The 27404-nt window shown below is 39.1% G+C and overlaps 1 long non-coding RNA gene across 1 annotated transcript; it reads right to left on the bottom strand.

Annotated features, from left to right (window-relative positions):
* Positions 1–10842: 10842 nt before the first annotated feature.
* LOC103282385 (uncharacterized) lies at positions 10843–26120 on the bottom strand. The gene is made up of 6 exons (XR_010000206.1): positions 25906–26120; positions 24586–24668; positions 15773–22939; positions 13130–13285; positions 11213–11257; positions 10843–11117 (listed from the first exon to the last, which is right to left on the bottom strand). It is a non-coding gene; the product is annotated as an uncharacterized LOC103282385 (long non-coding RNA).
* Between the last annotated feature and the right edge of the window lie 1284 nt (positions 26121–27404).

Genomic DNA, 27404 nt, shown 5'->3' with positions numbered 1-27404 from the left:
CGTAAAAAATACATTTCAAAAAATAAATTAAAAAATTCGCAAAATCTCGGCCGGTGGTCGAAAAAATCCGAAACGTGGTACGAGTGGTCCCGTGGCCCGTGGGCGGATGGTGACAAAATTTCAAGGAGCTGGGACTTGTAGTTTTCTCGTAAAAAATACATTTCAAAAAATAAATTAAAAAATTCGCAAAATCTCGGCCGGTGGTCGAAAAAATCCGAAACGTGGTACGAGTGGTCCCGTGGCCCGTGGGCGGATGGTGACCAAATTTCAAGGAGCTGGGACTTGTAGTTTTCTCGTAAAAAATACATTTCAAAAAATAAATTAAAAAATTCGCAAAATCTCGGCCGGTGGTCGAAAAAATCCGAAACGTGGTACGAGTGGTCCCGTGGCCCGTGGGCGGATGGTGACCAAATTTCAAGGAGCTGGGACTTGTAGTTTTCTCGTAAAAAATACATTTCAAAAAATAAATTAAAAAATTCGCAAAATCTCGGCCGGTGGTCGAAAAAATCCGAAACGTGGTACGAGTGGTCCCGTGGCCCGTGGGCGGATGGTGACCAAATTTCAAGGAGCTGGGACTTGTAGTTTTCTCGTAAAAAATACATTTCAAAAAATAAATTAAAAAATTCGCAAAATCTCGGCCGGTGGTCGAAAAAATCCGAAACGTGGTACGAGTGGTCCCGTGGCCCGTGGGCGGATGGTGACCAAATTTCAAGGAGCTGGGACTTGTAGTTTTCTCGTAAAAAATACATTTCAAAAAATAAATTAAAAAATTCGCAAAATCTCAGCCTCGGAGGCCAAAGACCTTGTAAAACCCTAACTCCCAGGATATTATTATTAGTAGTATTACTATTGTCACTTAATTATATTTCCAAATGGCTCAATGATATATCAATGGGATTCCTTATGTCTTTTCTCTTTGTCGCCCTCCTGTGGACAGAAGAATATTGCACTTGCCTTGGGATTCTGAGTCTTCGCTCTCTGCTGCCATCCAATGGTCAGAGGCGGAAGTGCAGCCTCGAGCGTTGAAGGCGCCTTTGTGCTGCACTTTTCTATCTGACCATTGGATGGCAGCAGAGAGCAAAGAATCAGAGTTTCAAGGCAAGTGCAATATTCTTCTGTCCACAGGAGGGCGACAGACAGAAAAGCCATTAGGACTTAATGTAATATTAATTGGTATTTCTTTGATCCAGGGTAATCTTAAATAATACTAATACTACTAATAATAATCTTGGGAGTGACAGGTTTGCAAGGCCTTTCACCCCCTCCGCCCAAGAGTGCTGGTGCCTTGCCAAACTGCAACTCCCACCATCCCATGCAACCTCTGCAACTTTGCAACCGCACAATACTATGGCCGTGTTCCCAAAGCATTCTCTCCTGACATTTCGCCCACATTTATGGCAGGCATCCTCAGAGCTTGTGTGGTATTTTGGAAAACTAAGCAAGGGAGGTTTATCTATCTGTGGAATCACGTCCAGGGCGAGAGAAAGAACTCTTGTCTTGGAGGCAAGTGTGAATGTTGCCATTGGCCACCTTGATTAGCATTGAATGGCCTTGCAGCCTCAAAGACTGGCTGCATTCCTGCCTGGGGGAATCCTTTGTTGTGAACGCGTTAGCTGGCCCTGATTGTTTCCTGTCTGGAATTCCTGTGGACTCGCAGACCTGGGATAGTGAGCATTTATCGCACTTTAACTCTCCTTTTTATAAATATTTGAGTTTTTCTTAGCGTCCTAGAAACCATAACTTTTGGGGCTTTTTCCTTCTATTTTCCTTTCATTCTGCCTTCCTGCTTTCAGAATGGCTTAAAATTATATGTACGTACAATATATTTTATTATTAACAAAGCACACCATTAGCATTATATATTAGTATATTGTACTATAACATCACACTGCATTATTATTTGTAATAACACATGTAATATATAATTAATATATTGTATTATATTGTATTACTTTATAATATAATTATCAATATTATATGTATATACCATATAAGTTAAAGGTAAAGGTTTTCGTGACCGACTCTGGGGGTTGGTGCTCATCTCCATTTCTTAGCTGAAGAGCCGGCGTTGTCCATAGACACCTCCAAGGGCATGTGGCCACTGGCATGACTGCATGGAGCGCCGTTACCTTCCCACCAGAGCAGTACCTATTAATCTACTCACATTGGCATGTTTTCAAGAGTAGTTTTACAAGCAAAGAGAAACTTCCAGACCCAAAGCCATGCCTGTCTCCATTGAGGGCTCCTGGGAGCTGCAGTTTGGCATGGCAGCAGCACTCTCTGGTTGGGGGCCTTGTAAAACTAGACCTCCCAGGGTCCTATAGCATGTCGTTTGGCAGAGGAGACGACAGGCCTAGAGAACTAGATCACTCAGTGTGTTGTCGAAGGCTTCCATGGCCAGAATCATTGGTTGTTGTGCATTTTCCAAGCTGTTTGACTATGTTCCAGAAGCATTCTCTCCTGACGTTTCGCCCACATCTATGCCAGGCATCCTCTGGGGAGAGAGGGTGGTCTAGAAATAAAGTTTAATTATTATTATTTTTATTATGTTATTCTTATTGGAAAACTAAGCAAGAGGGGTTTATATTTTCTAGGCTCCAATGGCATTGAGCTGTTGCAGTTTGTATGGCATGTTGGGAGTTGTAGTTTGACAAGGCACCGGCACTCCTGGGCAGAAGACGGGAAAGACCTTGCAAAACCCTCACTCCCAGGATATTATTATTAGTAGTATTACTCTTGTCATGTAATTAGATTTCCCAAATGGCTCAATGATATATCAATGGGATTCCTTATGTCTTTTCTCTTTGTCGCCCTCCTGTGGACAGAAGAATATTGCACTTGCCTTGGGATTCTGAGTCTTCGCTCTCTGCTGCCATCCAATGGTCAGAGGCGGAAGTGCAGCCTCGAGCGTTGAAGGCGCCTTTGTGCTGCACTTCCCGACCTGACCATTGGATGGCAGCAGAGAGCAAAGAATCAGAGTTTCAAGGCAAGTGCAATCTTCTTCTGTCCACAGGAGGGCGACAGACAGAAAAGCCATTAGGACTTAATGTAATATTAATTGGTATTTCTTTGATCCAGGGTAATCTTAAATAATACTAATACTACTAATAATAATCTTGGGAGTGAGAGGTTTGCAAGGCCTTTCACCCCCTCCGCCCAAGAGTGCTGGTGCCTTGCCAAACTGCAACTCCCACCATCCCATGCAACCTCTGCAACTTTGCAACCGCACAATACTATGGCCGTGTTCCCGAAGCATTCTCTCCTGACATTTCGCCCACATTTATGGCAGGCATCCTCAGAGCTTGTGTGGTATTTTGGAAAACTAAGCAAGGGAGGTTTATCTATCTGTGGAATCACGTCCAGGGCGAGAGAAAGAACTCTTGTCTTGGAGGCAAGTGTGAACGTTGCCATTGGCCGCCTTGATTAGCATTGAATGGCCTTGCAGCTTCAAAGACTGGCTGCATTCCTGCCTGGGGGAATCCTTTGTTGTGAACGCGTTAGCTGGCCCTGATTGTTTCCTGTCTGGAATTCCTGTGGACTCGCAGGCCTGGGATCGTGAGCATTTATCGCACTTTAACTCTCCTTTTTATAAAGAAACAGCTCTCTCTTTTACACCAAGGTGGCCTTGGTGATCATTCGGAAGACCGTTTCCAGACTCAGGGCAAAATGCAACGGTTCTTCTCCCATCCTCTGTTCGTTCCCAGAGATTTTACTTAGTTTCAGGCGAATGGCGCAACAAGCCAAATGTCTGCATTTCCCTCCCCAATAAAAACACCCAAAACCTGGCCGTCGCGAACTAATAAACTTTATTGATTTCATGACGGGAGCCACCGTTTTGTATAGAAACAGAATCAAAACAAGCTCAGCGAGTTGTAACTCAGCCGTAAGGACAGACAAGGGAGAATTCAGGCGGCTCCTACGTGTGTTTTCCCTTTCTGGGTTTAAGAAATGGTGCCTGGGAAGGAAGGAAGAGGTTTCTCAAGGAAATTGCATACATTTGCAACCAAAGTTGGGTGGGAGTCCTCAGAAATAATGACCTTTTGTGGGAACCAAGATTCCCCAGTAATGGCTGGGGGGGAAAATCCAAAAAAGTACATTTTTCTCAGCCTGGTTGACATTCTGCCCCTGGCTCGAAGCATCAAAGGCCATGGATGTGGCCCACGCCTTAAACCAGTGCTTCTCAACCCGTGCGTCCCCAGATGCTTTTGCAGCTGGGAATTCTGGGAGTTGTAGGCCAAAACACTTAGGGATCCACACGTTGAGAACCACTGCCTTAAACATTAGGCTTAGGGTCACTCTCAGTCTAAAATGACTTGAAGATACACAACAACAATCCTAATTAACGTGACTCTCTCATCAGCCCAAAGCAGGCCCACACTTCCCACTGAAAGACTTGTATGTTCATGTTGGGTTACATACGGTTCTCATTTTACAGGCAGTCCCCAGGTTGTTATTGTTATTATTATTATTATTATCATTATTATTAGCAACATTTATATCCCGCCCTTCTCACCCCAAAGGGGACTCAGGGCGGCTTACAAGTTATATATACATACAATATATTATATTATTGGTTTAGCACAATATAAGCACTATATAAGCATTATATATTATTATATTGTACTATACGACTATATTACAATATTATTAGTAACATTACATGCAATATAAATATACAATTATAATAGTGTGTTATTATTATTATTATCAACACAACGACGTTGTATGGCACAGCCAACAAGATAGATATGCTGGATTTCGTTTTGCAAAACCACAAGTCGAACACTTCCCAAGTGTCTAGGACTGTGTGATGTATTTTCGGATGATGTGCAGATCCCAGTCGGGTGGCCTTTTGCAGTTGGCAGATGGTGATTTTGTCAATGTCTATTGTTTCCAAATGCCGGCTGAGATCTTTTGGCACAGCACCCAGTGTGCCCATCACCACCGGGACCACCTGCACTGGTTTCTGCCAGAGTCTTTGAAGTTCAATCTTGAGGTCCTGAGAGCGGCTGAGTTTTTCCTGTTGTTTTTCATCTATGCGACTGTCACCTGGGATGGCGACATCAATGATCCAAACCTTTTTCTTTTCCACAACTGTGATGTCTGGTGTGTTGTGTTCCAGAACGTTGTCAGTCTGGATTCGGAAGTCCCACAGTATCTTTGTGTGCTCATTTTCCAATACTTTTGCAGGTTTGTGATCCCACCAGTTCTTGGCTGCTGGGAGGTGGGACTTGAGGCATAAGTTCCCATGAATCATTTGGGCCACATAGTTGTGCCTCTGTTTGTAGTCTGTCTGTGCGATTTTCTTACAGCAGCTGAGGATATGATCAATGGTTTCGTCGGTTTCCTTGCACAGTCTGCATTTTGGGTCATCAGCTGATTTTTCAATCTTGGCCTTAATTGCATTTGTTCTGATGGCTTGCAATATTATTGGTAATATTACATGCAATATAAATATACAATTATAATAGTGTGTTAGGTTACCAGCAAGACTAGTTCTGTAGGTTTGTTCTGAAGTTGAATTTGTTTGGAAGTCAAAACAGGGACATTTTAAAGTGTCACTCCAGCAATCCAAAGCATGTGTGGGTGGGTATGAGGCATCCAGTGGCGAGCGCGATAAAGTACTGAGCTGCTGAATTTGCTGACCAAAAGAGCCCACTGTTAGCCTCAGCTAGCAGTTTGAAAACATGCAAATGTGAGTAGATCAATAGGTACCGCTACGGCGAGAAGATAACAGCGCTCCATGCAGTCGTGCCAGTGGCCACATGACCTTGGAGGTGTCTACGGACAACGCTGGCTCTTCGGCTTAGAAATGGACTAGACTTAATGTCAGGGGAATACCTTTACCTATATATATGTACATACATACATACACACACACACACACACACACATATATATATATGGCAGAAATAAACCAGGAAGCTTACCTAAGCGCTGGAGGTTATGGAGCGGGACCTTGTCGCCTTCGTCATCTTCGTCAAGATGTCATCCACAGCAAAAGGGCCTCCTGAGGGAACGGAGAAAAGGGTCTCAAGTTAAAACCTCCACGGGTGAGGAGACCCAGGCTGTGTCCCCCAAGTTACAAACATCCGACTTATAAATTGCTCCTAGTTAAGAATGGGACATATGTAATATCTAAAATTGAATATATTTTTTATTATTTATTACTATTTCCGTTATTTTCTTTATTTTTTACCCTTTCTATTGACTACTAATATGATTTTAATTTTTTTTCTTTCTCTTCTTCTCTTTTTATTCTTCACTTATTCTATCTTTTCACCCACCTTTCCTATCAGAACATTTGTTCTCACACTTCTTCTCACTGAAGAAATACATTATATTGACATACAAAGGGATCCTTCTCTTGAGCAGACATACAGACCTTCCTTCCGCACTTGATGGTTTTGTTCTGGGATCGTCTTGGGGAACATTTCGCGGCTGAGTTGGGTCTACTTTGGGGGTACATTGCTCTGTGCCAAAGAGAAGAGAGGTTGAAAATTAGAGTTGAAGTGCATACACAAAAAATCTTCAATAATAATAATAATGTAAAACTTTATACCCGGCTCCATCTCCCGAAGGACTCGGGGCGGCTTACACTGGGACAAGCCCAAAACAGTATTACATCAATAAAAACAGTAACAATAACATCACGGCATAATAACACATATGTGTCATTTTAATGTTTAATCTGTAATTTTAAATGTTGATGATGTTTGTTTTTGTTCTGAACGTATTTTATCTTGTTTTATTGTGGAAATTTGGCCTTGGAAGATATCATACCAACCTGAGAGCCAGGAAGATAGTTCCATCTTGTCTCCTGTGCCATAGCAACAATGCTATGCTATTTTATATACATACACACACATATATATATAATTTATAATAATTTATAAATATATAATATATTGTATATACATATAATAAAGATAATAATATTACAATGTAATACAATATTATACTAATAATACTGTAATAGAGTAATATTATAATATTACAGTAATAATATAACTGTAATATATAATTATATATTATATATTAAATATAATATTACAGTAATAATATTACCATATAACGATATAATACAAAATAGTAATTTCATGCTTATATTGGGCTATGCTAATAATATATTGTATGTACATTGGATTTATAAGCCGGTCTGAGTCCCCTTCGGGATGAGAAGGACGGGATGTAAATGTATTAAATAAATAAATAATAATAAATCATAATATTGATAATAATATTATAATGTAATACAATATTGTACTAATAATAATGCAATACAATAATATTAATTATATATTATATATTAAACGTAATATTGCTAATAATATTACCATATAATGATATAGTACAAAATAGTAATTTCATGTTTATATTGGGCTATGCTAATGATATATTGTATGTACATTTGATTTATAAGCCGCTCTGAGTCCCCTTCGGGGTGAGAAGAGCGGGATATAAATGTATTAAATAAATAAATAATAATAAATCATAATAATATTGATAATAATATTACAATGCAATACAATATTATACTACTAATAATACAATACAATAATATTAATTATATATAAATGTAGTAAGTAAATAAATAAATTAGTCGCCCCGAGTCCCTGTGGGGAGATGGAGGCGGGGTACAAAAATAAAATTATTACCATTATTAGATTGATTTATTATTTATTTCTTAGCGACATTTATATCCCGCCCTTTTCACCCCGAAGGGGACTCTGGGCGGTTAACAAGTATATATACATACAAGATATTATATTATACGACTATATTGCAATATTGCTAGTAATAATAAGAATAAATAATAACTTGAAAACATACCGGTAGATGGTGATGCCAACAAAGGAGGCAATATTGATATGGAGGCGAACCCACTCCCGGGACGAAACCTGATGTTTCCCCTCGTCATGCCTGCAGCAGGGAGTTCCGCAGGTCGGGGCCTCCCTTGGTGCAGCGGCGGGGGCGTGGATCCCCCTGCATAGCTCTATGTTCACACGGCTCACTTCCGGGATCCACGCCCCGCCCACCGGGTGGGTTTTTTATGGACGTTATTTGCAACAGGCGCTGCTATTGGTCGCAGAGCCCCTCTCGGCTTCTGATTGAGCGAAAAGCCTTACGCTGTCCGGCTCGAGGGCGCTGATTGGCCCCGTGTTTAAAAGGGGCGGGATTTCTCACTCTGTCCACAGGAGGGCAGCGTAGAGGCGTTTTCCACGGCTCAAGGCTGCACTTCCCCACCTGACCATTGGATGGCAGCAGAGAGCAAAGAATCAGAGTTTCAAGGCAAGTGCAATATTCTTCTGTCCACAGGAGGGCGACAAACGGAAAAGCCATAAGGATTTAATGTAATACAGTAGAGTCCCACTTATCCAACACATTTTTGTAGTCAATGTTTTCAATATATCGTGATATTTTGGTGCTAATTCGTAAATACAGTAATTATTACATAGCATTATTTCATATTGAACTATTTTTTTCTGTCAAATTTGTTGTATAACATGATGTTTGGGTGCTTAATTTGTAAAATCATAACCTAATTTGATGTTGAATAGGCTTCTTCTTAATCTCTCCTTATCATCCAACATATTCGCTTATCCAACATTCTGCCGGCCCGTTTATGTTGGATAAGTGAGACTCTACTGTATTGATATTTCTTTGAGCCATGACAGTTTAAAATAATACTAATATTAATAATAATAATAATCTTGGGAGTGAGAGGTTTGCAAGACCTGTCACGCCCTCCGCCCAAGAGTGCTGGTGCCTTGCCAAACTACAACTCCCACCATCCCATACAACCTCTGCAAGTTTGCATCCGCACAATACTATGGCCATGTTCCCGAAGCATTCTCTCCTGACATTTCGCCCACATTTATGGCATGCATCCTCAGAGGTTGTAAAACTAAGCAAGGGAGGTTTATCTATCTGTGGAATAATGTCCAGGGTGAGAGAAAGAACTCTTGTCTTGGAGGCAAGTAGAATATATGATATTATGAGCATAGCACAACATTAGCATTCTATATTACTATATTGTACTATACCATCATACTGTATTATTATTAGTAATAACACATTTAATATATAATTAATATTTTTATACTATTATTGGTATTATATTGTATTACTTTATAATATAATTATCAATATTATATGTATATACAATATAGGTTAAAGGTAAAGGTTTTTGTGACCGACTCTGGGGGTTGGTGCTCATCTCCATTTCTTAGCTGAAGAGCCAGCATTGTCCGTAGACACCTCCAAGGCCATGTGGCCATAGACATGACTGCATGGAGCACTGTTACCTTCCCGCCAGAGCGGTACCTATTGATCTACTCACATTGGCATGTTTTCAAGAGTAGCTTTACAAGCAGAGAGAAACTTCCAGACCCAAAGCCATGCCTGTCTCCATTGAGGGCTCCTGGGAGCTGCAGTTTGGCATGGCAGCAGCACTCTCTGGTTCAGGCCCTTGTAAAACTAGACCTCCCAGGGTCCTATAGCAGGTCGTTTGGCAGAGGAGGCGACAGGCCTAGAGAACTAGATCACTCAGGTTCCCATAGCATTGAGCTGTTGCAAAGTTGCAGAGGTGTCATGGGATGGTGGGAGTTGTAGTTTGGCAAGGCACCAGCACTCTTGGGCCGAGGGGTGAAAGGCCTTACAAAACACTCACTTTCCAGATTATTAGTATTAATATTATTTTAAACTGGCTGCAGTTCTCTATCTGACCATTGGATGGCAGCAGAGAGCGAAGAATCAGTTTCAAGGCAAGTGCAATATTCTTCTGTCCACAGGAGGGCGACAAACGGACAAGCCATAGGGTTTAACCTGCCAAATCATTGATATTTCCTTGATCTTAATTAATATTAATATTAATTAATTAATATTAATATTAATTAATATAAATACTAATAATTATAAGCTTGGGAGTGAGAGGTTTGCAAGGCCAACAGACGGTGTTGGCGATGAGGTTGAAGGATCCACCGCAGCATCACAAATGCGTCTTTATTATTATTTACTTCCTCTCATAATAACCGCTATTTTTGAATCATGCGTTCTTCCCGGAAGACATTCCTAACGATACGCCCCGAAACGTTCTCTCTGGACCTGTGTGCACACATACGAAAGAGCTGAAACCAGAGTGCTAATTTTATATATATATATATATATATATATATATATATATATATATATAGTATATGTATACATATATTTCTGTAACTGTATATGTGATGTGAAACCCTGGACCTGTGCAGTAGAAACCAACGAGGAGGGGAAGAAAGACACAAAAGTGGGATTTGCCCGACCCATACATTTCAGAGAGTCGGGGTTTTGGATGGAAAACTGGAACGTTGTTATTTCTGGCCAAGCTGACTTTCCTTCCCTCCGTCTCCGGCTCTTCTTTTTGGGACCATTTTGGGCCGGAAGAAACGAGGGAAAATTCACTTGTGGCCTCTTTGGAACTTGGAAAAAGGTTCCGTCTTTTGGGTCACCCACCCACCCTTCGTTGTGGATGCTGGGCGTTGTGGTCCGAAAAGCGGTCTCTTTGTGCAACTAATTCGGACTAATCCAGTGACACAAAGGAGCCTTTATTTCCGGCGCCGTTTGCATACAACCGTCAAAAGCGGATCAGAACCCAAGGAAGGGGTCGGGGTTCTGGGTTGGGCCTTTTGTTGGGTTGCGCGCACACGGAAACAACATAATCACTGTAAAGCACTTTTATTATTAATAATAATAATAATTCAATTAAAAACGAGCTCGCTCACCCGACTCTGTTTTGTATTTTTGTTTATTACAAAACGGTATTTCTTCGTTTCGAGAGAAAAAAAACACAGGAAACGGTTTGATTTTTCAGAGCAAGGCAACCCTTCTTATTCTTTTTTTATTTAAAAAGGCCCTGGCGGCAGGAATATAGTGTAAAAATCATTGGAAAAACTAAAAGGCATCAATACATATTGGAATAATATACACTTTGTACAAACGAAAATTACATGCCGTTCATTATTTGTTTTGTTTTGTTCGGAGGTCCTGGTTCAGAAACTGAGGTCCGAATAATTCATGGCTCCCGGAACCGGAACGTTGAGGCCGCCGTAGTCCAGCATGTACATGGGCCACTGCTGCCCAAGGAGGCAAGAAAAAAGGGATTTAATAGAATAATAATAATAACAATAATATTTATTTATTCCCCATATTTATATCCCGCCCTTCTCACCCGAAGGGACTCAGGGCAGCTTACAACACCGGCACAATTAGATGCCTGTACAAAAACAATCCACAATACATAAAATCAGTTAAAAACAATTAAATACAATATAAAATTGCAGTATATACATTTTAAAATATATATATGCTCAGATCCGTTCATCCAAAATGGTGGAACAAAGGCAGGCGGAAAAAGCCAATAATAATAATAATAATATAATGTGGAAAAAAGGCAGGCGGAAAAGGCCATTAATAATAATAATAATAATAATGTAATATGGTGGAATAATCATAATCATTATATAGTAACTAGCTGTGCCCCGCCACGCGTTGCTGTGGCAAAGTGGTGGTGGTATTGGTTAAAAATTGTTGTGTAATTTTTATTTGACGTTATTTGTAATTTTTTATTAATTTTATTGTAAATTATATTTTTATTTATTATATTTTATTATTTTCTTGTATTATTTTTAGTTATTTTCTGTTATTATAGTATTTTATTGTATTAATTTTTAGTGTTTTTTTATTATTTTTTATTGGGTTGCTAGGAGACCAAGTTGGAGGAGCTTAGCCTTCTAACTGGCAGCAAATTAGGACTTTATTTTTCTTTTCTTAATGTTGTATCAACCTAGAGGCGTGGATGATGGGTTGTGTTGTCAAATTTCGAGGTTGGGGGGCCTGTACTTTTGTTGTTTTGTGGGTCGCCGTGATGCCATCACTCTTTTATATATATAGATAATATGGTGGAAGAAAGGCAGGCAGAAAACACCATTAGTAATCATAATAATAAATAATATAGTGGAAGAAAGGCAGACAGAAAAAGCCATAAATAATAAAAATGTTGATAATATAATAATATGGTGCAAGAAAGGCAAGTGGAAAAGGCCATTAATAATAATAATGATAATAATAGTACAATATGGTGGAATAATAATCATCATCATCACCCAGTAATAATATGGTGGAAAAAAGGCAGAAAAAGCCATTAGTAATAGTAATAATATAATATGGTCGAAGACAAGCTGGCGGAAATGGCGATTAATAATAATTATAATATGGTGGAAGACAGGCGGAAAAGGCCATTAATCATAATAATAATAATAATAATGTGGAAGAAAGGGAGGTGGGAAAATATAATAGAATATAATATGCTAGAAGAAAGGTAGGCAGAAAAAGCCTTTCAAATATTATGCAAAATCATGTGTGTAATAATAATATGAAATAATAAATAATATAGTATAATAATGATGTAAAATAATAATATAATATAATATTAAATACCTAATAACAAAATAATATAATAATGATGCAAAATAATAATAAAATAACAACATAATACAAAATACTGTGTATTATAATATGAAATAACAGAATAATATAATAATGATGCAATATAATAATATAATATAATATGAAATAAGAACAAAATAATATAATAATGATCAAAAACAATAATAATAATATAAATTAATATAAGATCGAAATAATATAAGGATGCAAAATAATAGTAATATAATAATATAAAATAACAACAATAATGCAAAATACTGTGTATTATAATAACATGAAATAACAGAATAATATAATAATGATGCAAAATAATAATATAATAAAATATGAAATAAATATAATATGAAATAAGAACAAAATAATATAATATTAATGTAAAATGATAATATAAAAACCAGATAATATAAGGATGCAAAATAATAATAATAATAATATAATATAATATAAAATAACCACATAATGCAAAATCATGTCTATAATAATAATATGAAATAATAAAGATATAATATATTATAAACGCGATGCAACATAATATGTACGATAATAATATAATATGAAATAATAACACAATAATTTATAATATAATCTAAAGGCCTTTTCCTGCCGTTCTCCTCAGCGGCGCTTCGCTCGCCTCACTCACCCCGGCCGCCATCTTGGCTGTTCCCTTCCCCGGCTCTCCCCCCTCCTCCCTCCCTCCCTCACGCGCCAGGCCACGCCCCTTGCCCCGCCCCCAAGTCCCGGCAGGTCCATCACGCAACCCGTCCCTTCCGTCGCCAACCCTGACACATCCATGGACCTCATATTCAAACAACATAATCATACGTAACGATTATTAATAAGCTCGAAGACTATATATCTCTGATATTATATAATTATTTATTTTGTATTATTGCGGCTACGATGGGAAACGCCCCCGCACTACATATCTGCCAGGACGCGCTTCGACCAATGAGGGAGCGAAGGAAGGGGAAAGGGGCGGGACCTCCCAAGAAACAACCAATGGGAGAAGAGAGCGGAGGCGGAGGGGGGAAAAGGCGGGATAGGAGGAACATGGAGGTATGAAATGAAAAGAGCGCCCCCGCAATGCGGAAATGGAACATAGAAGTATGAAAAGCAAAGAGCGCCCCTGCAATGCGGAAAGTGAACATAGAAGTATGAAAAGTAAAGAGCGCCCCGCAATGCAGAAAGTAAACATAGAGGTATGAAAAGGAAAGAGCGCCCCCGCAATGCGGAAATGGAACATAGAAGTATGAAAAGCAAAGAGCGCTCCTGCAATGCATAAAGTAAACATAGAGGTATGAAAAGCAAAGAGCGCCCCCGCAATGCAGAAAAGGAACATAGAGGTATGAAAAGAAGAAAAGGAACATAGCGGAGCATTGGATGTACCAGCCTGGGCGCAGAATTCAGTAGAGTCTCACTTATCCAACATTTGCTTATCCAACATTCTGGATCATCCAACGCAGTCGACCTTTTAGTAGTCAATGCTTCTGTAGTCAATGTTTTCAATACATTGTGATGTTTTGGTGCTAAATTCGTAAATACAGTCATTACTACATAGTATTACTGCATATTTTTTGTACTTTTTCTGTCAAATTTGTTGTATAACGTGATGATTTGGTGCTTAATTTGTAAAATCATAATGTAATTTGATGTTTAATAGGCTTTTCCTCAATCCCTCCTTATTATCCAAGATATTTGCTTATCCAACATTCTGCCAGCCATTTATGTTTGATAAGTGAGACTCTACCGTAATACTATTGGACCTCCGAGGCGGCCTTCCATGGTTGTGGGTGAAACATCAGGAGAGAATGCTTCACGCTTGCCTCCAACATGCACGAGTTCTTTCTTCCTCCCACCCTGGACATCATCATCCCACAGATAGATAATAAACCCCTCTTGCCTGGTTTCCAACAGACCTCACGACCTCTGAGGATGCCTGTCAGTAATGTGGGCGAAACGTCAGGAGAGAGTGCTTTTTGGATGGCCTTCTGTCAGGAGGGCTTTGATAGTATCCTTCCAGTCAGGCAGACTGGGGTTGGACTCGATGGGCTTCGGGGCCCCTTCAAACTCTAAAATTCTATGACAAGCTGGATGTCCACCTGTCGGGAGGGCTTTGATGGTGTCCTTCCAGCTTGGCAGACTGGGGTTGGACTAGATGGCCTCTGGGATCCCTTCCAAATGTAGGATTCTATGCCTCTAAAGCCTTACTTCTCCATAGAACTAATTATAACGGTGAGGATGAATGGCCATCTGTCAGGAGGGATCAGATGGTGCCTTCCTACCTATAACATGATGTTTTTGTGCTTAATTTGTAAAATCATAACCTATTTTGATGTTTAATAGGCTTTTCCTTAATGTTTCCAACATATTCGATTATCCAACGTTCTGCCGGCCCGTTTATGTTGGATAAGTGAGACTCTACTGTACATACAATATATTATATTATTAGTACACCACAATACAAGCATTATATATTATATTGTACTATATGACTATATTGCAATATTATTAGTAACATTACATATAATATAAATATATTATAATAGTGTATTATTATTATATTGTAATACATCGGAATATTATCAATATCATATGTATATTATAATATTAGTACAGCACAATATAAGCATTATATATTATTATATTGTACTCTATGACTATATTGCAATATTAGTAACATTACATGCAATATATACAATTATAAGTGTATTATTACATTGTAACATCAGAATATTATCAATATTATATGTATATACAATATATTATATCAGTACAGCACAATATAAGCATTGAATATTATATTGTACTATAGGACTATATTGCAATGTTATTAGTAACATTACATGTAATATATACAATTATAATAGTGTATTATTACTATTAAATTGTATTACATCAGAATATTATCAATATTATGTATGTACATTATATTAGTACAGCACAATATAAATAGATTATATTGTACTATACATTGCATTAATGTAATTATTAAATTGCATTGCATCGGATTATCATTATGTGTATATAGTATGAGTATAGTATGTTTGGGACTCCAACTCCCACAATGCCTAGCAGCCTGCCTACGGGTTGGGGAAGAGTCCAAAAGACCAGGAGCGAAGGCCGAAGTGGCTTTTCCTGCCTGGGATTCCTTCCGCGCCTTGGCCTGCGAACGTTGTTTGGAAGGCCACGCTCCCGGCTCCCTTCCTCCTCCTCCCGGGCCTTGGCGACGAGGCCTCGACGGAGCCGGGTCGCCGTGGAATCGGCCGCCCCGAACGACACTTACCGGGCCGGGCAACCATCTTGCCGCCCTGTGACGGAGGCCGCGCAGACGCAGAAGGGCAGGGAATGCCTGCAGTGGGCGGGGGCCAAGTTCCCCCAAATATGGAACAGGCCGCGCAGCCGCAGAAGGGCAAGGGGTGCCTGTAGTGGGCGGGGCCAAGTTCCCTCAAATACGGAACAAGCCGCGCAGCCGCAGAAGGGAAAAGGATGGTTGTAGTGGGCGGGGCCAAGTTTCTACCAGGGAGCAGGCCACGCATGCGCAGGAGTGTCTGCAGTGCCTTCCCTGCTCCATGCTTGTTAGTCCCTGTGTAAACTTTCCCACAGGAAAGGCCCTGCAGATTAATCCTGCCAGAGAAGTCAACCCATGAAGCAACCTGGACACAGAATATTTTATTTATTTATGACAGTATTTCTTCCCAGACCTTCTCACCCAATAAGAGGAGACTCAGGGTGCCTTACAAATAGATAACACTTATAAACAATTACAATCACATTTCAACTCAATTTAAAATTCAAGTTACATTAAAACATTCGTAAAATTATTAACCTCATTTCTATCCCGCTCATTTATGGAGATGAGCGGCATACAAGATACATCCAGACAAAAATTCAATGCAAATAAAGCAAACATTACATAAAATCAATAGAAACAATCAACATATAAATACACTTTAGTGCCATGTAGGCAGAGTTAAATACTCTTTGGCAATGGCCAGATGTACTTGGGGTGCAAGAAAATGGTGGTGTTTATTAATAATAATACTTTATTTTTATACCCCGCTCCCATGTCACATGTAATAAAGTCATACATTAAAATGATATAAATAATAAAACCATATAACAGAATATCAGAACAATGAGTCTGAGCACAGTGCAAAACTTATAGTGTTTCTCTTGACTTTATTTGTAGAAAACAAGGTTTATAAAAGGCAGCAGCACAAACTGTATTGTAATCTAGATGTTTAAGGCTGCCAAAAATTAAACGTTTGAATAATAACCAGAAAACACCTTTTTTTGGGAAGAGTTTTATTCTGGAACGCTAACATTGTTGGAAAGGGGTCGAGCTCAGCAGCCAGAACGGCAAGGCGTCCTGCTCTCTGGGATCTCCTTCCGTCCGTCCGTCCGTCCATCTGTCCGTCCTTGGCTCTTGTCCAGGAGGAGCCCCTCCCTCCCTCGGCGATTCCGGAGACATAGAACAAGGGAGAAAACAAGGGTCAGAAGGGCTGAACCAAGGGAGCATCTCGCTTTTGGGGGCTCTTGGGAACTGTGGCTTTTTCTACTAGGATCCCCTTCCACCAGGCATTTATTTATGGGGAGCGGGGGTCCCTGCACAGAGAAAAGGGGGTCCTAAGGGGGTCCCACGTTTGCATCCAGAACCAGGCTCCCTGTTGCATGAGGAACGCGGCTGCCGGGGAGGGAGGGAGGGCTGTCCGTTGGCCCTGGGCGGATGGCGGAGGGGCTTTCTAGGCCGTCGGATTGGGGGGGAGCGGGGACCAAACACTGGGGTCCCGAGGGGGGGGGCGCTCCCAGCGCAGGGCAGGGACAGGGTTAGGGTTCTTCCCACCCGAGGCCCGGAGGCCCCCTCCCAGCTTGGTTCTTGCCAACAGGCAAAAACAGCCCTATTTAAAATTCCTGCTCTAGTTAGAAATGGGTTAGTAGGGTTAGCAGGTTAAGGTTAGTTCAGGTATTAATCTGAGCTGCTACGAGATGTTTAAAATGCCCGTGACGTGAGCTGGGAGCAGCCGCTCGGGTCCCCAGAGTTGTTTCCTTGGGTGCAAGGGTTTTAATATATATATTTATATTTTTATATCCCGCTGTCCCGCCAGCCGCGACCCCCTGCCCATCTAGGGAGATCCGCCCACCCCCCACGATCTGCCCAGGGCAAAGGGAGGACCCGCCCGTCCCTGAGTGGGGCCTCAATGCCACACTCAAGCGGAGCCGTGAATGAATGTGTTCCTCAAAGGAAGGCCTAGCGCACAGGGAGCCTGCTTTCTGATGCAAAGGTAGGAGTGAAATGCCTGGTCTGACACATTAATGACAGGGGATCTCAGTTGGGGGGCCCTCCCCCTAGCAACAACATAATACTAATAATACAATCAGTGGGGGGGCCCTCCCCCTAGCAACAACATGGTCCTATGTAATAACATTGTGCTAGAATAATAATATACTCTATTAATGTCATATGGAGACTAATGTCAATAACTAATATTAACATCTAATAACATTGTGCTAGGATAATAATGTACTCTATTAATGTCATATTGAGACTAATATGAATAACTAATATTAACATTGTGCTAGGATAATATATACTCAATGTCATATCTATACTAATATCAATAACTAATAAAAACATCTAATAACCAAGATGCTCCTCCCCCAATAACATGCTATTCTAATTTATATTGTATATACAGTAGTCTCATCCAACACTCTCTTATCCAACATTCTGGATTATTCAACGCATTTTTGTAGTCCATGTTTTCAATGCGTCGTGATATTTTGGTGCTAAATCCGTAAATACAATAATTACTACATAGCATTACTGCATATTGAACTACTTTTTCTGTCAAATGATGTTTTGGTGCTTAATTTGTAAAATCATCAACTAATTTGATGTTTAATAGGCTTTTCCATAATGCCTCCTTATTATCCAACAGCGCAGGCTGGAAAGCAAGCCAGCTGCAATTAACTGCAATGAATCACTCTGACCAGGAGGTCACGAGTTCGAGGCCCGGCTCGGAGCCTGTTTGTTTGTCTTTGTTCTATGTTAAAAGGCATTGAATGTTTGCCTATATGTGTCATGTGATCCGCCCTGAGTCCCCTTCGGGGTGAGAAGGAAGGGCGGAATATAAATGCTGTAAATGAGTAATAAATATCAACAAATCACTCTGACCAGGAGGTCATGAGTTCGAGGCCAGCCCGGTAAAATGCTGTAAATAAATAAATAAATAAATATTCGCTGGCCCATTTATGTTGGATGACTCTACTGTGTGTATATATATATGTATGTATATATACATATATATGTATATATATAAAATTTAATATATAATTATAACATATTGCATATACATATAATGTTCATATTATATTGTAAAACGATATACTAATAATTAAATATAATAATATTAATTATGTATTACATTTTGCATGTAATACTACTAATAATATTACCATATATTCATATAGTACAATATAGTAATTTACTGCCAGTATTGTACTATGGTAATAATATAATATTGTATGTAAATTTAATTTGTAAGCCGTTCACCTTGGGGGCGAGAAGGGCAGCATATACATCTAGCAAATAAATAAATAATGCAATATAATACTAACAATGATACAATATAATAATATGAATTACATATTATATATTAAATGTAATATTGCTAATAATGTTTCTGTATAGTGGTATAATGCAATGTAGTATATAATGCTAATATTGTGTGATGCTAATGATACAGTGTATGTAATACACCTATCTGTATTTTATGATGTGTTTTATGAATACTGATGTAAGTTAATGATGATTTATATTGCACTGTATGGTTTTTATATATGCGTTTTATTGTTAAGCTGCCCTGAGTCCCCTTTAAGGGGAGAGAGGGCGGGATATAAATATTGTAATAAATAAATAAATATGTAAATATAACTTGTAAGCCGCTCTGAGTCCCCTTTAAGGGGAGAGACAGCGGGATATAAATATTGTAATAAATAAATAAATATGTACATATAACTCGTAAGCCGCTCTGAGTCCCCTTTAAGGGGAGACAGTGGGATATAAATATTGTAATAAATAAATAAATATGTAAATATAACTCGTAAGCCGCTCTGAGTCCCCTTTTAAGGGGAGAGAGGGCGGGATATAAATGTAATAAGTTAATAAATACAAAAATCTCCTTTTACCAGGCTTCAAATTCATCATATGGGGTCCCCCCATGCCTGGCTATGCAGAATAGGCTGTAGCCCATAGGCCTGCATTTAGGTTAAGATTCTCCCAGGCATCCTATTAAAAATAGAGGGTCCCTCACCTTGCGTTAACCAAAGGGGTTCCCACCTGCTAGGTTTGGCTTTAAACGCAGCGGGTCCCTCAGAAGCCTGGTTTTAAATTAATTGCAAACCTCCTTTAACGAGGGTTTGCCTTACAAATGGAGTTTTCCACATGGAAAGGTTGGCATTAAAAGGGGGTCCACGTATACCTTGAATGGATTTGAACTGAACACACCTATCTGTATTTTATAATGTGTTTTATGAATACTGATGTAAGTTAATGATGATTTATATTGCACTGTATGGTTTTTTATATATGCGTCTTATTGTTAAGCCGCCCTGAGTCCCCTTTTAAGGAGAGAGAGCGAGGGATATAAATATTGTAATAAATAAATATGTAAATATCACTTGTAAGCCGCTGAGTCCCCTTTTAAGGGGAGAGAGGGCGGGATATAAATATTGTAATAAATAAATATGTAAATATCACTTGTAAGCCGCTCTGAGTCCCCTTTTAAGGGGAGAGAGGGCGGGATATAAATATTGTAATAAATAAATATGTAAATATCACTTGTAAGCCGCTCTGAGTCCCCTTTTAAGGGGAGAGAGGGCCGGATATAAATATTGTAATAAATAAATATGTAAATATCACTTGTAAGCCGCTCTGAGTCCCCTTTTAAGGGGAGAGAGGGCGGGATATAAATATTGTAATAAATAAATATGTAAATATCACTTGTAAGCCACTCTGAGTCCCCTTTTAAGGGGAGAGGTCGGGATATAAATATTGTAATAAATAAATATGTAAATATAACGTAAGCTGCTCTGAGTCCCCTTTTAAGGGGAGAGAGGGCGGGATATAAATATTGTAATAAATAAATACAAAAATCTCCTTTTCCCAGGCCTCAAGTTAATAATCTGGGGTCCCCCCATGCCTGGCTATGCAGAATAGGCTGTAGCCCATAGGCCTGCATTTAGGTTAAGATTCTGCCAGGCATCTTATTAAATATGGAGGGTCCCTCGCCTTACGTTAACCAAAGGGGTTCCCACCTGCTAGGTTTGGCTTTAAACACAGCGGGTCCCTCAGAAGCCTGGTTTTAAATTAATTGCAAACCTCCTTTAACGAGGGTTTGCCTTACAAATGGAGTTTTCCACGTGCCAGGAATAAATACCACGTGCCAGGCCCTTTAAAAGGGGGTCCAACCTTGAATGGATTCTCTTTGCAAGCGCTTGGCCGGAAGCCCCAAACTGCTTCAAGGCATTTCCAATGGCCAATTGCCGGAGTGGGAGTCCCCGATCTATTGGGGGGAGAGTCCCTGAGGGCCCCCAGCTGTATATGCGTGTGTGTGTGTGTCATGTGTGTGTCATGTGTGTGTGTGCAAAGCAGCCGTGGAGGTTGGAAGGAACGTCTCACCTGGCTTTAGGGCTCCGCTGTAGGAATCTCCTTCCCGGAATCTTCTTTTTACCTGTGTTGCAGATCCTTCCCAGACAAGAAGGATCCCTCTCGGCCGATGGGAGACGGTGTCCGGCAGGAGCCCTCCGGGAGTCCAGGCACATGGAACGGGAGAGAAAACAGTGCATCTATACCTGATTTTTCGTGAAAACAGCCTAAGATATCTCCCCATGGCTGGCCTTACGGGTTAAAAGAAGCAAGGAAATCCCCACATCTGGCCTTAAAGATTAAAAAAACCAGGGATTTCCCCACGTTAGGGACTTAAAGGTTAAAATAACCAGGGATCTCCCCACGTAAGGGATTTAATGGTTAAAATAACCAGGGATTTCCCCACGTAAGGGATTTAACGGTTAAAAAAAACCAGGGATCTCCATATTGCCTGGTATTACGTGAAATAGGAGATCTCTATAGGGCAGGCCGCCTTGGTTTAACAGATCTCTATAGGGCAGGCCGCGTTAGTTTCTGGATAGGAGATCTCTATACGCCTAACTTTAAGAATAGAGGATCCCCTTTAACCAGGCTTTAATTAGGAATAGTGGTCCCCTGGGTGTGTGGCCTTACATAAATAAAAGGGGGTCCTACATAATAACAACAACAATAACAATAATAATAATTTTATCTGCTTCCTGGTATTTCTTTTTCCTGGAATCAATAATAATAATAATAATAATAATAATAATATCTGCTTCCTGGTATTTCTTTTTCCAGGTGCCTCGAATCAGTAATAATAATAATAATTTTATCTGCTTCCTGGTATTTCTTTTTCCAGGTGCCTCGAATCAATAATAATAATAATAATTTTATTTTTGTACCCTGCCACCGTCTCCCCAGAGGGACTCGGGGCGGCTCACTGATATAAAACCAGCCTACCATGCTATCAAATACAAACAATTAAATTTAAAAGGAATTAACAAAAATCACAATCATGATGCCTATGTTTGCAGTAAAAAAAAAAGGTTCGCCACGTGCTAGGCGTTGGCATGAGGCACACGGCTCTGGTCTCCCCTTGAGTGTGGCCTCGAAGCTCCGCCCGGGGAGGGAGGGAGGGGGCGTCCGTTGGCCCTGGACGGATGATATACAAGCGGCAGGGTCCATGGGTTGGGGGAGAGCGAGGGGCCCAGACCTGGCTCCGTGGGGAACACTGAGGACCAAGAGGCTGCTCTCAGGACACCTTAGGGGCCTTTTGCAATGTCCTTCCATGGGGGCCCTTTTATGGGGGGCCAGGAGGCCCCCTCCCTTCCCAGCTTGGTTCTTGCCATCAGGCAGAACACAGTCCTATTTAAAAGGGCAGGGTACCCTATTTAGAATGGTGTTAGTAGGATGTTAGTAAGTGAGTTAAGGTATTGATATTTTTATTTCTAAGTTGCAAGGACATCTTAAAATGCCCGTAACGTGTGCTGCCCCCCGCGATGCCAGGGCGGGCCCCCCCGCTGACCCCCAAGCTGTGACCCCTACGGCCCGTATAGGAAGACCCATCATCTGCCTAGAACAAAGGGAGGACCCGTCCGTTCCCGAGTGGGACTTCTTCGATGCCACACGCGAGGGGAACCGTGTGCAAAGGTAACCCTTTTTTTAATGCAAAGATAGACATTAAATGCCTACCCTTACAGCAATTACCCTGAAAACGACCTTTTTTGGGAGGCAGGCGGTGTCCTTGCGAGGGTGTCTTCAAGCATCTTCCGTCCTCTGTCTCTTGACCTTTTGTTTCTTCACGTTGACTTGAATTCAGCGCTGGGAGAAGAGTGAGTGGGAAGAAAGCATTCAGAAAAAAAACCAGGCATTGTCTTCTATCTATTTTGCAAGGCCAGGAAGGCAGTTCCCATCTTGCCTCCTGTACCTGTAACATGCTATGCTAATAATATAATATGTATTATGTATACATAGTATATCGTATATAATATACAATATAATAGACAATGATATATAATAATATATTGAATATACATACAATATATTATATTATTATTATAATATTATATGATAATATTATATTATTATTAATATATTATATTATTATTAATATATTATTATTAATATAGTATATTATTAATATAGTATATTATTAATATAATATTATTATTAATATAATATTATATTCAATATAATATATTGAATATACATACAATATAATACAATATAATATTAATTATGTATTACCTGTAATATTTCTAATAACATTACAGTATGATGGTGTAGTACAATATAGTTATATATAATGCTATTATTGTGAATGCTAATACTTTCTATGTACATATAAAATTATATATAATATATAATCAATATCATTATATTGTGTTATTATTATATTTTATTACATTACAATATTATCAATATTATATGTATATACATTAAATCATATTATTATAAATTACATTGTCCATTATATACAAATACATATATATATACACACACACACACACACACACACATATATATAAACTTTTCAGCATAGCATGTTATGGGTCTTAAGGCTGGAAATAAATCAGATTGGTAAAAAAATGCAATTATTATTCTACTCCTTTCCTCTAGAAAGCTGTCTGAATTTTCAAAAATGTTGCCATGTGTTGTCAAAGGCTTTCATGGGTTGTTGTGAGTTTCTGGGCTGCCACCTCAAAAAGCAGGGCCAGCTAACACCTCCAAACACAGGATTCCCCCAGGCAGGAAGCAGCCAGGCCTTGAAACTGCAGGCCATTCAATGCTAATCAAGGTGGCCAATAACAGCATTCACATTTGCCTGCAACAGACAAGGGTTCTTTCTCCCACCCTGGACATTTCGCAGACATATAAAAGCCTCACCACTCCCTTAGTTTCCAGCCATAGATGTGGGCAAAACGTCAGGAGAGAATGCTTCTGGAACAGCCCGGAAAACTCACAACAACCCAAAAATTAAGCCTTTTTTTCTTCTCTGGAAAAGACCTTGTAATTTATTTATTTTTGATATAATATATATTATATATTAATATAGTACAATGTAAGAAATAATAATGGGTTTCCAGAAGCATTCTCTCCTGACGTTTCACCCACATCTCTGGCAGGCATCCTCAGAGGTTATGAGGTCTGTTGGAAACGAGGCCAGTTATATATAAAAGCCTCACCACTCCCTTATAGTTTCCAGCAATCTATGGTTTCCTGCCATAGATGTGGGCGAAACGTCAGGAGAGAATGCTTCTGGGGCATAGCCATACAGCCTAGAAAACTCACAACAACGCAAAATTTTAGCCTTTTTCTTCTTCTCTGGAAAAATCTTGTAATTATTATTTTTTTGGTTGGATATAATAAAATATATTAAAATATTAATACATAAAATAGAAGTGAAAAGAAATGATCTGGATAAGAAATAAATCAGATTATAATAAATAAAAAAGAATGATATTCACCTGGTCCCTTTAGAAAAAGCTGTGGAAATTTTCAAAAATTTTGCCTTTATTTCTTCCATCCGTTTCACAAGGCTTGGCCATTTCTGAGGTAATAATAATAAGAGATTAAGAAAAAGCCTATTAAACATTAAATTAGGTTATGATTTTACAAATTAAGCACCAAAACATCATGTTATACAACAAATTTGACAGAAAAAGTAGTTCAATAGGCAGTAATACTATGTAGTAATTACTGTATTTAAGAATTTAGCACCAAAATATCACAATGCATTGAAAACATTGACTACAAAAATGCGTTGGATAATCCAGAACGTTGGATAAGCGAGTGTTGGATAAGTGAGACTACTGTATTTGTAAATATTTTTTCCAAATATTTTCCTTATTTTTGGCAAATATTTCCACAAATATTTGTATGATTTTTTGGGTGAATATTTTGTGAATATTTTATTTCAATGTTTGTGAATGTTTTCATGATTGATTTTTTCTGAATGTATTTGTGAATATTTTCATGAATATTTTTGTGAATATTTTTCCCCAAATACTTTGCTTATTTTTGGCAAATATTTTTTTTATTTTAATATTAATATTTTTATGATTTTGTAAATATTTCAGTGAACATTTTTTCCCCTGAATATTTAACTGTACAGTAGAGTCTCGCTTATCCAAGTTTCTGGATTATCCAACCCATTTTTGTTTTCAATATATCGTGATATTTTGGTGCTAAATTCGTAAATACAGTAATTACAACATAACATTACTGTGTATTGAACTACTTTTTCTGTCAAATTTGTTGTAAAACATGATTTTTTGGTGCTTAATTGGTAAAATCATAACCTAATTTGATATTTAATAGGCTTTTCCTTAATCCCTCCTTAATATCCAAGATATTCGCTTATCCAAGCTTTAGCTTGAATAAATGAGACTCTACTGTATTTTCTATTTCAAGGCTTTGTGACATGAGACGATTTGAGGCAAAAAATAATGAAATATTAATAAATGAAATAGTGTTCTTCTTTCTGTTTCACAAAGCCTTTATCCACCCTTATCTTGTGCTATTTCAGGCCATTTTTGAAAAAATTAAGATCACATTAATATATAAAATAGGCCTTTCCTCTTTGTATTTCACTTCTGAGGAGATTCCTGAGGTAATGAATCCCCAAAGTAACAAGGGAACCAACGTAAAATGAAGTGGGATGGGAAGAAAAGCATTTCCTGAGGTAAAAGTGGTTCCCAAAAGGAAAGGCGTCTCTTTAAACTCCAGATTAACCTCAAAGGAAGTCAAATGAACCAGGTGAGGCCATAAAACGGGCCCTTGTTCACCTCTGTATCGGAAACGGAGCCTGGCTGTGAGTGGCCTGAGGAGAGCCCGCCTTCCCCGCCTGTCTCCTCGGGGCCTTCCAGCCACGGCTGCCCTTGCTTTCCTTCTTTCTTTCTTTTTTTCTTTCTTTCTTCCGAACCAGGTCTTCAGAATGGCTGCCAGGCCGAGCTGCCTTCTCTCTCGGGGTCCCGGGCTTGTCTGAGGTAAATTTTACAATTAACAGCCAAGAAGAAGCCCCGCCTCCAAAACGGCCGTTTTTTTTTAGCCTTGGTCCCACCCCTTCTCCATGTGTCGCCACCCGATTGGACGATTCTCCCGCACGTCACAGGCTCAGACAGGGATTCGCCAATTTGGGCGGGAAAGCAGGGAGCTGTTCGACGCATGCGCACTCCGTTGTGATCTATAATATATGTTCGCCTCCCAATCCGGCCGCCTTTTCCGCCTTGGTCCCACCCTTTTTCCATGTGTCGCCGCCCGATTGGAGGATTCTCCCGCACATCACAGGCTCAGACAAGCCAAATTGGGCGGGAAAGCAGGGAGCTGCCCGACGCATGCGCACTCCGTTGTCATCTAAAATATGTATTAAATATATACCGCATTTTATGATTTTTAACTTATGATTTATAATTTATGATTTATAACATACTCGTGGTGTATTATAGATATTGTGGTATATGATTAATATAGTACAATCTAAGAAATCATAATTGGTTTCCCAGAAGCATTCTCTCCTGACGTTTCGCCCACATCTCTTATGCAACTTATGATTTAGCACTAAAATGTGACATAATACTAATAATATAATATACTCGTGGTGTATTATAGACATTGTGGTATATGATTAATATAGTACAATCTAAGAAATAATAATTGGTTTCCCAGAAGCATTCTCTCCTGACATTTCGCCCACATCTCTTATGCAACTTTTGATTTAGCACTAAAATGTGACATAATACTAATAATATAACATACTAGGGGTGTATTATAGACATTGTGGTATATGATTAACATAGTACAATCTAAGAAATAACAATTGGTTTCCCAGAAGCATTCTCTCCTGACGTTTCGCCCACATCTCTTATGCAACTTATGATTTAGCACTAAAATGTGACATAATACTAATAATATAATATACTCGTGGTGTATTATAGACCTTGTGGTATATGATTAATATAGTACAATCTAAGAAATAATAATTGGTTTCCCAGAAGCATTCTCTCCTGACATTTCGCCCACATCTCTTATGCAACTTTTGATTTAGCACTAAAATGTGACATAATACTAATAATATAACATACTAGGGGTGTATTATAGACATTGTGGTATATGATTAACATAGTACAATCTAAGAAATAACAATTGGTTTCCCAGAAGCATTCTCTCCTGACGTTTCGCCCACATCTCTTATGCAACTTATGATTTAGCACTAAAATGTGACATAATACTAATAATATAATATACTCGTGGTGTATTATAGACATTGTGGTATATGATTAATATA

This window comes from Anolis carolinensis, unplaced genomic scaffold, assembly GCF_035594765.1.
Source record: "Anolis carolinensis isolate JA03-04 unplaced genomic scaffold, rAnoCar3.1.pri scaffold_7, whole genome shotgun sequence".
NCBI lineage: Eukaryota > Metazoa > Chordata > Lepidosauria > Squamata > Dactyloidae > Anolis > Anolis carolinensis.
The sequence above is the reverse complement of the archived record's forward strand: the minus strand, read 5'-3'. Positions and strand labels throughout refer to the sequence as shown.